The sequence below is a fragment of the Tachyglossus aculeatus genome, chromosome 6 (genome assembly GCF_015852505.1).
Source record: "Tachyglossus aculeatus isolate mTacAcu1 chromosome 6, mTacAcu1.pri, whole genome shotgun sequence".
NCBI classification, from domain to species: domain Eukaryota; kingdom Metazoa; phylum Chordata; class Mammalia; order Monotremata; family Tachyglossidae; genus Tachyglossus; species Tachyglossus aculeatus.
In genome coordinates, this window is record NC_052071.1 from 50694307 (window position 1) to 50707979 (window position 13673).

Consider the following 13673-nt stretch of genomic DNA (forward strand, 5'->3'; position numbering starts at 1 on the left):
CTTCTCAGTAAATTAGCTGGGAAAAGGCTGGTGGCTCCATCTCAGAATCTATCATTTCAAATCATCAACAACTATCTTGAGTTTTGAGTTATACCATGATATTTCATTGCACGCATGGCTGGAGGCCAGGAAAACACCTGGGTAGCCTCACTGAAAGGGACACTAACTAGCATCAGGGTCAGAATTCAGAAATCCAAAAGTCTTTTGTGCCCCATGGCAATAGATGGGGATCTATTTCCTCCTCCATTCTATCTAGAAGTATTTCCCCTACACACCTACAAATACTCCGGGAATATGAACCCACTGCTCTGATGGATTCTGGTGCTCTTCGTTGCCCTGGCCACAATTGCAGGAGTGAATGTAGTCTCCCTGTCCTCATGGCCCTGATTTCCCTCGAGCCTCTTTGATATTTTCTTTCATTTTTCCACTATCTCAGCTGGGGGCAAGGTGATATATCGGCACATCGTACTTCCCAAGGATAGGATGGTTAATTTAGTACTAAATTTTCAGTGTGGTATTGGAATCAGTACACTTAGCTCACGGTTCTGCTCATGGGAGTGAAGTGCTTGACTCCCCATGCCTTATAATCAAATGTATTATACCCAAAAGGTTGATGGTGGATCACAGTAATGTGATTCTGTTGGGCGCCTGATTCCAAGAAATTCACACAGTTAGCATCCACATGGAGAATGGTCAATCAGATCAGTCAATCAATCAGTGGTATTTACTGAGCTCTTAATGTGTGCAGAGCATTGTACTAAGGACCTGGGTTCTAATCCCAGCTCCATCATCTGTCTGCCATGTGACCTTGGGCAAGATGCTTCACTTCTCTGGGCCTCAGTTACTTCATCTGTAAAATGGAGCCCCATGAAGGGCAGAGACTGTGTCCAACTTGATTAACCTCTATCTAACGCAGAGCTTAGAACTGTGCTAGGCACATAGTAAGTGCTTAACAAGTACCTCAATAACAATAATAATAATAATAGAGCTATCCACCACCAGCATAGTGGATGAGACATATTAAAATAACTTACAGATAGGAGAAGAGGCAGAATAGAGGGCTAGGGACACAAGTGATGTAGGGCTGGGGTTCATTACAAATGCTTATGGGGTACAGGTCTGAGTCTACAGGTGATGCAGAGGGGAAGGCTAGTAGGGGAATTGAGGGCTTAGGAAGGCCTTTTGGAGGAGCTGTGATTTTAATAGCAGCCTGACTCAGTGGAAAGAGCCCGGGCTTTGGAGACAGAGGTCATGGGTTAAAATTCCGGCTCTGCCAATTGTCAGCTGTGTGACTTTGGTCAAGTCACAATTTCTCTGGGCCTCAGTTACCTCATCTGTAAAATGGGGATTAAGACTGTGAGCCCCCCGTGGGACAACCTGATCACCTTGTAACCTCCCCAGTGCTTAGAACAGTGCATTGCACATAGTAAGCGCTTAATAAATGCCATTATTATTATTATTATTATTATTATTATGGCTTTGAAGATGGGCAGAGTGGTGGTCTGTCAGATACAAAGGGGAAGGGAGTTCCTGGCCAGAAGGAGGACTTGGGCAAGAGATCAGTGGCAAAATGCAGGAGATTGAAGTAGAGTGAATAGGTTGGAATTAAGAGGAGCGAAGTGTACTGGCTCGTCCAGAGTAGGCGTTCAGTAAGGTTAGCTAGGAGGGGGAGAGCTGATGGAAATGGAGGCAGGTAAAGATTCATCAACTGCCTCAGCTGCAAGGAACCCAGTGGCAAAGCCTGGAATAGAACATGAGATTTGGGACAACAGAAACTGACCCCATAGCCATTCAATTATTCTCCCCCAAAAGACTTCCAACAGAAAAACCGCTATAAGAAAGGAGAGAGTTGACAATGAAAAGTTTCAAATGGAGAAAGACTCATATAAATTGAGAGATATGGTGGTGGTGATTTAGAGATTTATATGCATCTTTTTAATGCAACTCTTACCTTTGACACAGTCATCTGAGAACAGGATTTGGCCCTGTGACTTTATATTTCCAAACTCGGGTATCTGAACATAAGGGAATAACACAATCTGTTTAATAGTGCTCACTTGACAAATAAAACATAATAAGGCTACAAGGCAATTGTGTTTTAATCAAATCACAGAATTCTGATTATTTTTTTCCCTACTGTCACTGGGGATTTACATTGGAAACTTCTGCAAGTATTCATGGGAGGTATCTAGGCATCAGCAAGCGAATAGACCCCTGAGACATGATGTGATATAGTATCATACTATAAAATGGCAAATGCTATCCATATGTGGGCTCTCAGTGTAATTCATCTCAGAGAATAAACTGAAAGGGACTAAGCCAGTTTGTAATGAAAAGACATTGCCTGGATCTTTCCATTCTAGTGCTCTGTTTGCCGAGCACAAACCCATAAGGACACAGACATCAAGTTGATTAGATGACTTAATTGCTTCCATAGCTTTCCTGACTCCAGTTCTGTCATTATTAAGGTCTTTGTAGAAATCATAATAGGCGTGCCAAATCCTCTTCTTCATCTAACTTTCCTATCAAAGTTACCAGCAACAAATCCTCCCTAACTCTGAAACCTGCAACCTTGACATCATCCTTGACTGCTCCCTCCTCAGTCAACATCCACATTCTGTCTTTTGAGTTTTCCCTTCACAATATTTCCATGTTCTGCCTCTTCCTCCCCACCCAAATGGCCACCATGCCAGTCCAGAAGCTTGACCTCCTCGTTTATCTCCCTGCCTCCAGTTTTTCCTCTCTCCGGTCTATGCTCCACACTGCTGCCTCAATCACTTTTCGAAAATGTTATTCTGCATCTCCCCGCTCTTCATATCCATCAGATGATAATAATAATAGTGATGATGGTATTTGTTAAGCACTTACTTACTGTTCTAAGCGCTGGGGTAGATACAAGGTTATTAGGTTGTTCCACGAGGGGCTCACAGTCTTCATCCCCATGTTACAGATGAGGTAACTGAGGCACAGAGAAGTTAAGTGACTGGCCCAAAGTCACAGTTGACAAGTGGCAGAGCTGGGATTAGAATTCATGACCTCTGATTCCCAAGCCCATGCTCTTTCCACTAAGCCATGCTGCTACTTTAATCAAATGGTTGCTCATTCCTCTTTGCATCAAGAAGACACTTCTGTCCATCGGCTTCAAGGCTCTTCATGGGCTCTCTCCTCTTACTAATCTACTATCCCATTCCACTCCAGCTCACACTCTCCATTCCTCTAAAGCTAACTGTGCATCTTTCTTCTTCCTCTTGCCACCGACCTCTTATTCACACCATTCAGAACCAATTAGAGTTCACATCTCTCCATCTTCCAAGCCTTTCCCCCAGAAAACCTTTGCCGCTTCATTTCTAAATCCCCCCACCTCTTGTCCCACCAACTGTCACGGCATCACTTTCATGACATCCAATCATTTAAGTACTCTCAACCTCCGGGCAAAATTAAGTACATATTTCACTTATTCATATCCTTTCTTTCCCCTAGCTGTAATTTATTTTAGCAAGTCTTTCATTTATTCATTCAATTGTATTGAGCGCTTACTATGTGCTAAGCACTTGGGAAGTACAAGTCGGCAACGTATAGAGACGGTGCCTACCCAACAATGGGCTCACAGTCTAGAAGGGGGACTCTTCCCCCACTAGATTGTAAACTCCTCGAGGGCAGGAGTTGAAAAGTCCTGTAAGGCAAGAATTCCTACTTATTCATTCATTCATTCATTCAATCATAGTTATTGAGCGCTTACTGTGTGCAGAGCACTGTACTAAGCACTTGGGAAGTACAAGTTGGCAACGTATAGAGACGGTCCCTACCCAACAATGGGCTCACAGTCTAGAAGGGGGACTCTTCCCCCACTAGATTGTAAACTCCTTGATAGAAGTAGGGTAGATAGGGTAGATAGAAGTAGGGTAGATAGATAGAAGTAGGGTAGATAGAAGATAACACCTTAAGTAGGAGGGAGGTAGATATTGAATCCCCATTTTGCAGATGAACAAACTGAGGCTCAGAGAAGGTAAGTAACTTACCCAGGGTCACACAACAGGCATGTAGTCAACCGGGGATTAGAACCCAGGTCCTCTGACACCCAGATCCATGCTCTATCGACTACACCTCGTTGCTTCCCATCAACAACCGTTAACAACACACACAGCAACATGACTTAGTGGAAAGAGCCCGGGCTTGGGCGTCAGAGGTCGTGGGTATTAATCCCGCCTCCACCACTTAGCTGTGTGACTTTGGGCAAGTCACTTAACTTCTCTGTGCTTCAGTTACCTCATCTGTAAAATGGGGATTAAGACTGGAAGCCCCACTTGGGAAAACCTGGGAACCTTGTATGTACTCCAGTTTTTAGAACAGTGCATGGCACATAGTAAGCCCTTAACAAATACCATTATTATTTATTTATTATTTATATATATACATATATTGATTTATTTATTCCACTTTCTCATCACGTATTTATTTGAGATGCATCAATCCAATATTTACCCTTAGCACCTGATTATACACCTCTCCTTAGCACTGCTGTTTCTATCTCTATTTACATTAATTTTCACTTACATATTTATCTCTATTTATCCTCTGGTACTCTTGCTATCAACTGTAAAGCACTTGTGAGAGGAGTGTTTTTCTTTCTCCAGCTCCCACTATCTGTAAAAAAAAAATGACTTGTCTCCCCCATTGGATGATAAACTCATTGAGGGCAATTTTCACAACTACGTAGTGGATACCCTCTAAATATGCCATTGACTTCTGCCTATTTTTGTTATTCCTGATGTTTCCTCCTGCTCCTGTTGTGAGGCTGTCTGACTCACCCAACAAATTGCAAGTGTTTTAAAGCCAGGGACTCTGTCATTAATTACTTTTAAAAGGTGCCCCAGTGTTTAGTATGGTATTTTGTACCCAGTAGACATGAGGAAGAGGGAGAGAGCAAGAGCACACTCCTTTGGTATATGGGGAAATGACTGATAATTCTTTTCTTCATTCCCAGGGAATCTGTGTAAGCACTCTTGCATGAAGGCGGAGGTTCCCACCAAAGTCAATTTCTCTTTCACCTCAGGGATTCTCTCCAACACCTCCCTCCTGTTGCCCATCTTGCTGCTGCTCAAGAAATAGGGACAGCTTCAGCCATGAGAGGGGAAACATTTGGGGAAGGCAAACAATAATAATAACTGTGGTATTTGTTAAGCACATACTATATGTCAGGCACTGTACTAAATGCTGGGGTAGATACAAGCTAATTGGGTTGGACACAGTCCCTGTCCCACATGGGGCTCACAAATCTTAATCCCCATTTTAAGGTGAGGTAACTGAGGCACAGAGAAGTGAAGTGACTTGCTCAAGGTCACACAGCAGACAAGTGGTGGAGCAGGGACTAGAACCCAGGTCCTTTTGATTCCCAGGCCTGTGCTCTACCCACTAGGCCGCACAGCTTCCTTTTGCCCAAATGGAGAGGGTGAAACAGAAAGTGATTTTGCAGTTGCTTGAACGGAGATCTTGGGGTTCCAGTTCTCCTAGGATCGTGCCACCTCCTCAAAATATTCAGTAAGTGTTTCCCAAGACTTAAGACCATCAAGTGCCACAATTGAAACACACATTGACCCGCAGCATCACGTCAGTGGCCTTATAGTGCTTCATGTACCCCTTGATTTAGTTTCCTGAGTTCTAGCCGGGCTGGAAAAACACGAGTATTTTTTGATTCCATCCATTTCCCTAGAGATGACCAGATGTACTGATGGATGTTCTTGTCAATAGCAAAAATGTATTTTTTTTATGATTCTGCCCATTGTAGCTATATACATCCTGTCTTCCCCATCAGATTGCAAGTACCTGGAGGGCAACTGCCAGGTCTTGAGTTTTCTTCTAGGCTTGCAGCCTGTTCACCCACGAGTGGCTCATTCACATTTTTCACTGACACTGATCAGTCTATAGGTCTATTTATGTCTTTTTTGTATTTGGCAGGTGAGGGTGGGGAGTAAAAAAAATGGTCCGTAGGTTCATTCCATCTTTCTCAGGTTATTTCTCAAGGCTTACACTGATTGAAAATGTATCTTTAAAGGAGACAGAGATTTCCTATAATGCATTTTTAACCGAGATTTGAAACCCCTTTTGATTACTTTTAAATACAGTCAGGTCCAGTACACCGGAATCCAGGCAGACATCATTTCACAGTTATTCAGATTTATGAATCCTGCCTCACTACCTGATGATACAGAGATGACAATTGCCCTGCTGCTGATTACATTAGCACACATCAAGACCTGTTGCCAACATGACTTTAAAATAAATAGATATCAAACCATCCTATATCATCTTAGCCCCCAAATGCTTGCTAGCTGCTTCTAGCCTTTTGATTTCTACTTCCCCTGAAAAATCATTACATTTCTCTCCCTTGAAGGACACTGTGGTATTTACTGCTGCTGTGGCAGATGTTGGTAGTTTATTTCCTATATCCACCTCCCCACTATCAAATTTTGCTCCATTTTACAAGCAGTTCTCATGGAAAAATATTTAAGTGAGAGTTTGGGGGTGTTGAAATGGACTGGGAGAGCAGGTGACTGAGAGCAGTAGTCATGATGTGATTGCAGTCAGAAAAATGAGACTGGCAATGACATTGCAGGGTTTCCTATTTATACTTAATCAGTGACTTTTATCTCAAATTTGCTCCATTTTATAAGCCTCAAAAATGTTTTAACTGGCAGAGCTGAAAATTCAGCCTGGGATCTGAGATTCAAGCTGTGCCCTCTGTGCCTCTTTCATCAATGCCGGTAATAAAAGATTCTGCAATCCGAACTTTGCTGACAATTTTGTTGATGATGTGTGAGGTACAACAGCATCCAGCTAGGCGCTTCCAGAACTGTCTTGGTGTCGTATTGTTTAGCGAGAGTGAAAACTTGTGTTTGTCAGGAAATTAAACTCTGATTCAAAGAGATTGTGGTCAGAGCTGGCGGGGGGCTGGGGGAAAAGTGGAGGGAAGGGATGGGAAGGGGGGAGAGATGTAGCATGGCATGAGGGTTCTGTGTCTTAATACCCTGTATTTGTCAAGCAATTTGATTTGTCCAAAGCTCTTTCACGTCAGTGATTCTATTTTTCACCTCCCAACATTTCTATGAGGATGGAAGAGGCAGGGGTTATCCCCATTTTTCAGATGAGGAAAGAGAGGTACAGAGCAGTGAAGTGATTTGTTCAGGATCATCCACCAGGCCGATAATAGAGCTGGGACAGTGACAGAATGGCATCATCATCATCATCATCATCAATCGTATTTATTGAGCACTTACTATGTGCAGAGCACTGTACTAAGTGCTTGGGAAGTACAAATTGGCAACATATAGAGACAGTCCCTACCCAACAGTGGGCTCACAGTCTAAAAGGGGGAGACAGAGAACAAAACCAAACATACTAACAAAATAAAATAAATAGAATAGATATGTACAAGCAAAATAAATAAATAAATAAATAAATAAATAGAGTAATAAATATGTACAAACATATATACATATATACAGGTGCTGTGGGGAAGGGAAGGAGGTGAGATGGGGGGGATGGAGAGGGGGAGAGGAAGGAAGGGACTCAGTCTGGGAAGGCCTCCTGGAGGAGGTGGCAGACCAGGTCTCATGACTCTCAGGCCCATGCTTTTCCCATTAGATCTCCATTGCCTTCCTAGTAGTAATAGTAGTAGTATTGGTCTTTATTAAGCACTTACTCTGTGCGCAACACCGTACTGAGCACTGGGAATGAATATACAAGTGGGAATAAATGACTGTCCCTGTCCCTCTGGGGTCTCGCAGTCTCAAAATAAAAAGGGGGAGAGGGGACGACAACAGATATGAAAAGAGAGGTGAAACAGAATGCGAAGACAAAAACAAAGATGAGCAAGACGCTATGATAGGAGGAGCAGAATTTCAGGCTCCTCATGTCTCAGAGGTCTCAATCACTTCTTGGTCACAGTGACCATCTAGCAGGAAGGATGAAAGACCATAAGCAGCAGGATCCCCTGAATACACAATTTTTAAGGCACATAAGACACACAGAGCAGACATCCGTGTCCACCTTCTTGATTTTCCTCGTTGCCCTGAATTCAGGCAGGGCCCTTGGTGAGAAAGAGAGACACGTAAAGGATCATGTGACAAATCAATCAATCAATCAATCGTATTTATTGAGCGCTTACTGTGTGCAGATCACTGTACTAAGTGCTTGGGAAGTACAATTTGGCAACATATACAGACAGTCCCTACCCAACAGTGGGCTCACAGTCTAAAAGTCCCTTCAGATGAGATTGAAGGGACTGGAAAACACTAGTGAAGAAGTTGAATGCAAAATGTGGGAATCAAGATGCCACTAGATGGACATTCATTACTCAGCAGGTTAATATGAATGAACTATAAGTGACCGATGAACACACCAATGAAATTAGAGGCATTCTGGAACTTCCAACCCCTGGCAGTATTCTCTCTTTGCAGCACCATAGAAACTACTATTGTATTTATATCTCTAAAATCTATCATTTAAAATGATAAATGCCCATACTGTGTTGCTACAAACAGCACGCATAACACAATCCCTTTTAAAATAATTTAGAATTACTGAACACTAACGATTGCAGATGGAAAGCAGGGCGTTCTGGGAGAGATGTGTCCGTGGTGTCGCTATGGGTTGGAAACGACTCGGCGGCATAAGACAACTAATCTGATGCAGAAAGACTCAGATACCTATTGTGTACTTGGTGTAACCAGATTCTACACTCCAGATGTGAAGTTATTCGTTTTCATGGGGTTCCCACAGTCTTCGTTGCTCCCCTTAACTCCCTACCAATCTCTTCTAATTAGAGAGATTCAGGGAATCAGCAGTCAATGTCGTATGAATCCATGACACTGAAGCATTGCTAACGTAAGACGATAGACAGAATATTAGGTTTTGCTGGTCTCTGAGGGGCAGTTCCAGCCAAAAAGCATTAGAGATGCGAAGTACTTTCTATCCCTGCACCTGAATGGCGGCACCAGGGGAAGGCTCCCCTATTTGATCATCTACCACGTTGGGAGATCGATTTTCACCACCTGCAAATGGGCATGAGGGTCACCGTCAGTGGCCTAGAGGAAAAAGCCCAGGCCTGGAAATCAGAGGACCTGGTTTCTAATCCCTGCTCTGATCCTTGACTCCCATGTTTGCAAATCTGTGCTTCAGTTTCCTCATCTGTAAAATGGAAATTAAATACCTTTTCTCCCACCTACTTTTACTGTGAGACCTACTGGGGACAAGGATTGGGTCTGACCATTATGTCTTGTCTCAATCAGTGGTTTTTATTGAGTTTTTACAGTGCGGAGAGCACTGTATTAACTACTCGGGAGAGTATAACATGATAGTGTTTGTAGACATGATCCCTGCCCACAGGGAACTTACAGTCTAGAGAAGAAAATAAATAAAATAAAGATAAAATATAAAAATAATTAAGAAAATAAATTATTGGTATATTCATAATTGCTGTGGGATTGAGGGTGGGGTGAATGAAGTGCTTAAAGGGTACAGATCCAAATGATGCAGAAGAGAAGGTGTAGGGGCAATGGCCATAGATTCTAGACTGTAAACCCATTATGGGCAGTAAATATGTCTACTACTACTACTACTAATAATAATAATGGCATTTATTAAGCACCTACTATGTGCAAAGCACTGTTCTAAGCACTGGGGAGGTTACAAGGTGATCAGGTTGTCCCACGGGGGGCTCACAGTCTTAATCCCCATTTTACAGATGAGGAATCTGAGGCACAGAGAAGTTAAGTGACTTGCCCAGAGTCACACAGCTGAAGATTGGCGGAGCTGAGATTTGAACCCATGACCTCTGACTCCAAAGCCCGTGCTCTTTCCATTCCACGCTGCTTCTGTTTATAAGAATTGTGGTTTGTGTTAAGCACCTACTATGGGCCAGACAGTGTACTAAGCACTGGGGCTTCTAGGTATCAGATTGCCTCAAGCAATCCTGGCAACAGGATTAGTAACATGACAATTTCCAGGCATGGCACAGGAAATCTCACCCTTCACCCTCTCTTCCAATTCCTGGTGATTTCCTGGTGCTGACTATTCCCACCTATGTCTTTCCTGACACTGAAATTCTATGATTCTGGTGCTGGCATCTGGGGGACATTGAGCTACCAGTATTTAGAATAATTTTTAACTGACGCCCCCCCCAACCTTCCTCCCACCATGTATATTATTCTAATTGTCCCTAAGGAACTCACTTTTGGGAACGACTCTTATCCGAGGAAGCTAGTAGTAGATCATATTTGGATTGAGTATTTTAATGTTTAAACCAGATTTCTTCTATTTCTTTTTTCTAATTCAGTGTTCCCATGTAAGATTATTCTTTGCACTGAAAACGCTATAAAGAAAACATTTAGAATTTAAAGAAGGATAACAAAGCCTTTCCTTGAAATAATTATCTTTCTGAATTCTGATCTAGTTGGGCTGAGAGGAACTGAAATAAGCTTTTTAATCTACACTCCTTTAAATCAGGAAATAATCGAACTTGAGTTGCCATATTTTAAAGGGCTTGTAAGCCCAAGTTCGTAGGGTCATCCCAGGCAAAGCATCCTAAGACTAGAATGTAGTAATGATTTCCATGTGCTTACCATAACTCTGCTCCATACAGTCTCACCGAGCCTCTGAAATAGCCTTCAAAATAGAGGAGTAGCCACTTGGAGATCGGCCACCTGAGCATCTGAACTGCATTACTGAAAATAATCATGGCATTTGTTAAGCGCTTACTATGTGCCAAGCACTATTCTAAGCACTGGGGTAGATACAAGGTAAGCAGGTTGTCCCATGTGGGGCTCACGGTCTTAATACCCATTTTGCAGATGAGGTAACTGAGGCCCAGAGAAGTGAAGTGGCTTGCCCAATGTCACACAGCAGACAAGTGGCGGAGATGGGACTCCTAAACCCGTGCTCTTTCCAGTAAGCCATGCTGCTTATCAAAACAGGAATATTGAAGTAATGAAAACGTTTTAATCTGCTTAATACAATGAGACCTTACCTTTAACTTTGAGTCATTCAATCAGTGGTATTCATTAAGCACTCACTGTATGCAGAGTAGTGTACTAGGCGCTTGTGAGAGTCCAATAGAGTTGGTAGACATGAGCCCTGTCCTCGAGGAGATTGCAGTTTAGCAGCAGATACAGGCATTAAAATAAATTACATGTAGGGGAAGGAACAGAGTATAAGGATCTGTAAATAATAATCATAAAATAATGGGATCTGTTAAGTGCTTACTACGTGTCAAGATGTGGGGTGGTGTGAGACTAAGGGATATTCATTCTTTCATTCATTCAGTCATATTTTTTGAGCACTTACTGTGTGCAAAGCACTGTACTAAGCACTTGGAAAGTACAATTTGGCAACAGATAGAGACAATCCCTACCCAACAATGGGCTCACATGGATTTAAGAGCATAAGCGATGCAGAAGGGAGGGAGAGAAGGAAAAATGAGAAGCAGTGTGGTGAAGTGGCATGGCCCTGGGAGTCAAAGGACCTGGATTCTAATGCTGACACCACCATGTGTCTGCTGTGTGACTTTGGATAGGTCATTTAATTTATCTGTGCCTCAGTTACCTCACCTGTAAAATTAGGATTAAGACTGTGAGCCCCAAGTGGGACACGGACTGTGTCTATCCTGAGTAACTTGATTTTGCCTCAACAATTAGTTGGTACTTAATAAATATCATTTTTTTAAAAGGTTAGTCATAGTTGACACAAGGGAGGGAGAATAAAGGGAACACTAGCAATTTTCTGGAATGACTTTCAATGCTTGGATTTATCTCTGCACAGAAGTTAAAGACAAATAATTTGGAGCTATATAACTTAGGTATAGATTAGTTATCCTCCATCACCCTTTCAATATAATCACGTCAGGGGCGTAGTATGAGACTGAGTCACAAAGATGGGTTTTGTCAGTAAAAATTTACCCATAATCTGCAGAAGACCCAAGATTGTATCCATCCTTTCAAAATGGCAATGAAGAGGCTCCTGGGAACTGTTGGAGAGTGAGGAAATCAATAAGGTAAATAAAAATAGAGAAAAATACTTATAAGTATGATTCCACTCTAGAGAGCAGTGAGACGAACAACCTTAGCTTTTAAAAGAGAAAATTAGGCCTCTTTGGTCCATTTTAATGCTCCAAGACAAGTGATAATCTGATACCGGTGAAAGAAGGGCTCCGTGGATAAGCAGTAATTAAAAATGGAACTTTGAAAATGCTGAGGCACAGTAGTGATGTCTGAAAATCATTTCCTAATTTGGGTACAAATCTACCCCAGACCAACAGCCTGGTCCAGTAAAATACCTATCTGCAGGATGCAAATCCAAGCAACTCTGCTCCATTCTAATCCTCCTTGTCCTCTTGGTTGCCTTTTACATAGGAGACCAAACTCCTTTTCCTGGAAACACTATCTAGCCTTGGTCTCTCTGACATAGTCCCTTCCTGATCCTCATCCTACCTCTCCCGGTGCTCTTTCCTGTTCTTGCTTACACCCTCCCCTCTGCCTGGAACTCTTTACCCTTTCATCTCCCACAGACTGCTTCTCTCCTCATCTTCAAAGCCCTCATGAAAGTACATCTCCTCCAGGAGGGCTTTACTGAATAATTTCTAGAAATCCAAGCTATCTTCCCACAGACCACTACTAAATCACTTTCACATCCCCTAAGCATTTAGATACTCACAACATCCTCCCTGCCATTGCATTTCTCTACACCTCTTCATACTCTGTTGCCTTCCCCGCCCGGTAATTAATTTTAGGATCTGGCTACCCCAGTATAAATTCCTTGGGGGCAAGTATGACATCGACTAATTGCAACTTGTCTGCTGTGTGACCTTGGGTAAGTCATTTAAACTCCTCTGGGCCTCATTCACCTCATCTGTAAATGGGGATAAAGACTATTAGCCCAGTGTGGGACATGGACTGTGTCCTACCTGATTACCTTGAATCTACCCCAGATCTTGAATTGGCCTTCTGCAGATGGACACAAAGTAATCCCTTAACAAATACAACAAACACCACACTTATTCCTAACTCTATTGCACTCTCCCAAGCTCTTAATACAAAACTCCATGCAGAGTAAAATCTCAGTAAATATCATGGGTTAGTTGATTGAAGATGGGGCCTGTTTCCCTCTTGGTACAATGTCCAGCTGTAAAACCATTCATTTGTCTGTCCCATGAGTGTTATTCTAGTCGGGTTCTATTGCAGTGTCGATCATTTCAGTGTTAGCTGGCTTACAAAGCCAGCCTCAATCATGACTGCTAAGACACATGTGGATACTGAGAAAATCTTTCAGCCCACCTTTGGGTTCTCCCCACTCAAACACAGCCACTGCCTGTGGCCTTGTTGGAAAGTTTGGTAAAGTACAATTTCCGATTGTAAAGCTAGCTGAAAGAGCAGATTGAGAATTGGATAACCCAGCCTTAGGATGGAAAGAAGGTGAACAATACACAGGTCAGGTTTATGCATTAGAACAGGTTTAGACAAGTTTTATATTGACATAATAAAAAATTTTTAACACTCTATTCTCTATTAAGAGCTAATTTGTAGATTACACAGGATTCTTGCCACATGTGTTCTTTTGTCAATCAATCAATGGGATTTATTGAAAAGTTACTGTGTGCACAGCAAAATATTAAACGCTTGGGA